Genomic DNA, 3,464 nt, shown 5'->3' with positions numbered 1-3,464 from the left:
CTCCTTCCCCGGCGCCCGCGCAACCAACCTCGGGGCCACGGGGGGCGTTGCCTCACGCAGGGCCAACCTTTCTTTGGCCAATGAGTGTCGCCGAACTCCTCTGCACCGCCCCGGCCTCTATGCAATTGGGTGGGCCACGTGACCAATATTGTCTCACCCTCCCTTCTCCCTCTGTTCCTCCCCCTAAGTGCGGTTGAGGCGCGGAAGTGATTTTTTTTCTCTCCTGTGATTGGCCATCGAGATTAGATTGACCCGGGTGGCTGAGTGAGGCGGGGCCACTCTTAAAGGGATGAGGCGGAGCAAACAGGTTTCGAAGGCGCTTTGTGGAAGGAATTGCCGGTGGTCTGAGCTCTCATCTTTGGTTCCTCTGCCTCCACTGGTGCCCACACGGACAAGTTCTTCCCGCCCTTCGAGCGCCCACTTTCCAACGCTACCGCCTCTAACTTCCTACAGCATCCTCCTGAGCACTTGCCACTCTCCACTTTCTGGGGTTGTTTGCAGGAGTGCCACGCCTCCCCTACGAGACGTCGTCTCCCTAAGAGTTGGCGTCCAGTGCTTCGGTTCACTGTGCCTTGCACTAAACACTGGGTTTGGAATCAGGCCTCCCTGAGTTGGAATCAAGCTCTGACACATCAGCTTTTTGGGGTTTACTCAGTTTACCCCTCTGTAAAATGGGAATGGAATTCTTGCCTTGCCTGAGTAACAGGGCTTTGGTGCTGATCATAAGAAAACAGTGTGGCAGCCCTTTCATAACCAAAGAACTGGACACATCTAAGTTTTTTTAGTGTAATTATCAGTAAGGTCACATTCTTTCATTCATCAACAACTAATATTTCAGTGTGCCAGCCCTTTGGCTGGACTTGGGAGTGCAGTGGTGGACAAGATACATATAATTAAGATACTTAATTACAATCTTACGTGATATTGCTCTAATGGTGGAAACTCAGGAATATGGGGATTCCCAGGGACACCTGCGCTCCCATGGGGAGGTGAGAGACTCCCGAAAGAAAGTGACGTCCAAACAGAAACCTAAGGATGACTAAGAGTCAGCTGGGCAGAGAGAAGAGGAAGGAGTGCTCAGGAACAGCATGGGCTGTGTGGTCCAGAGGCAAGAGCAAACTTGGCATGTTGTTTGTTTTTTTTCTTTTTGGTCATACCCCACATCATGCAGGATCTTGATTCCCCGACCAGGGATCGAACCTGTGCCCCCTGCAGTGGAAGCACAGAGTCTTAACCACTGGGCCACCAGGGAAGTCCCCAAACCTGGCATCTTTGACTCAAGGTGGCAGAGAGAGAGGAGAGTGGTAGCTGATGAGCCAAGGAAGTGGCAGCCAGAGCAAAGGAGAGCAGGCTCCACCATTGAACTGCCTGCGTCTGGGGCCAAATCCACTGCTTCCTCCCCCGTGTCCTTGGGCAAATCACTTAACTTCTCTAAACCTTAGCTTCCTAAAATGAGGAGAATGATGGTTTCTGAGCTTCTACGAGGACCTTAAGTGATTATTCACTTAAAAGTGCTCAGTGCTGGGCCTAGCGTGGTCTTAGGACATTTTGGCCATTGCTGTTAGAAAAACTGCATTAGCTAAGTAGAAAGCTAGATAAATCGATGCAACATACGGACTGGGACAGCTACAAGATCGGGAGTAACTAGGACCTACTGTCTCTCTCTCTCTCTCTCCTTTACCCTGCTGTTTTTCTTCCCAGGATCTGACCTGTTATATATCTGTTTATCCAAGAGGGGAAGAGCCTTGTTTTGTTCACTGCTGCATCCATGGCACCTAGAACAGCCCCTGGCACATAGTTGGTGCCGATAAGGTCTTTCTCCTTGACCAAACCAGAGTCGGGCTCCTGTGAGCCAGCCCTCTGCTTGACTAGGTGCAACCTTGAGTTTCCATCTTGTAGAGTCCAGTTTTAACAAGAATTCTGCAGGGTCAGTTTAGTAAAATCCCCAACCCTGGGTATCTGATCACCCTCCATATTTGATCAAATTCTTCATCCTCCATCCTCAATATCTTATCCCCCTAGCCTGCCCTCCGCAAGAATCTCACTAGCCTTGACGTTCCCACTTAGTCATTTTCCATCCCCTGACATCCCCACTCTGCTCATTGTCTATAAATCTCCACTTGTCCTTGTTGTATTTGGAGTTGAGACCAATCTCTCTCCCCTACTGCAACAGCCCCCCACTGCACTAGGCTCTCTTGAATGAAGTCTTCCTTACAGTCCTTAATAAATATCATGAATGTTTTTTTTCTTTAACCTTGCTCAATGTGGTTATTGAATGAATGAACATGTAACTACATTGATTTATGGCTCTTGAAAGATGATATGATTGTGTGCTGGCTAAATAAATGATATAGTTAGCTACAGACAGACACTGGTAAATAAGTCAGTGATCAATACCAATAGAAATACGTAGTGAACACATAGAAACACACAAAGAAACACATAGAGATGATGAACTGCAGGTGTGTGAGTGACACAAAGGTTGATGATGGCTCCATGTAGATAATAATGCAGATCAGTAGTTCTGAACCTGTGGTGCACATTTAAGTCACCTGGAAGCTTTTCAAGACTCCACCTGCCGGGCTCCACCTGAACTGAGAGAACCAGGGCTGGGAGTGGGCCCAGGGATTTTTTCATAAACCTCCAGATGACTTGAAGCTCACTCCGGACAGACAGGCTGGGATAGAAGATGGGGAACTGGTATAAGTGCAGGGAGATAATCGAAGCCAGGAATCCAGAGGACAGAGCCAGAGAGGAAAGGGTACCAGTTCAGGAACAGAGCTCTCCGCTGGGTAAGAAGATGGAGTCTAGAGGTAGAGAGTGGGGAGCAGTGGAAACAGGTAATAAGCCCCTTCCAAGCCCCATGGGAGGGGGGGAAATGTATGTGCAGGCCATCCTTTTGCCTGTTTGGGGCTGTGAGAAGCTGGTTCAAGGTCAGCACATGTCCAGGCCTGGAGGGTAGCACGTTCCTCCACCTGGGCTGAAAGGAAGCCCCTCTTTCTCTTCTCCTTCCTTCCCCTTAACTCCTGCACACACCCTCACCCAACTTGGAGAACCAGAGGGTTTCCGGGGGCCAAACAGCCATTCCCCAGCGGTGGAGGACCAGTCCCCAGCTGGCCTATCCCCTGGCTCAACTGTACTTAGTGTCACCAAGGTTGGGGCAGAAGAGGAGGGGGGGGCTAGAGAGGTCAAGGTGGTGGTGATGGTCGACACAGAAAGATCCAGGTCAAAAGACGCTGAGAAATAGGGAGCCAGAGGGCCCAGCAGGCCAGGAGGATGCGAATCGACAAAGGGAAGAGGCACAAATGGGCGGGGGCCATAGGACGAGGAAGCGAGAGGCCGGCCCGGCGGCGGCCGCAGGGGGCAGCCGCGAGCAGCCTCAAGCCGGGCCCCTCCGCCCCGCCCCGCCCCGCCCCGCCCCCCGGAGGCTCCTCCCCCGCGGCCGCGGCCCCTCCCTGCGCGCT

Source organism: Phocoena phocoena, chromosome 6 (assembly GCF_963924675.1).
Source record: "Phocoena phocoena chromosome 6, mPhoPho1.1, whole genome shotgun sequence".
NCBI classification, from domain to species: domain Eukaryota; kingdom Metazoa; phylum Chordata; class Mammalia; order Artiodactyla; family Phocoenidae; genus Phocoena; species Phocoena phocoena.
This window is presented reverse-complemented; position numbering follows the sequence as displayed.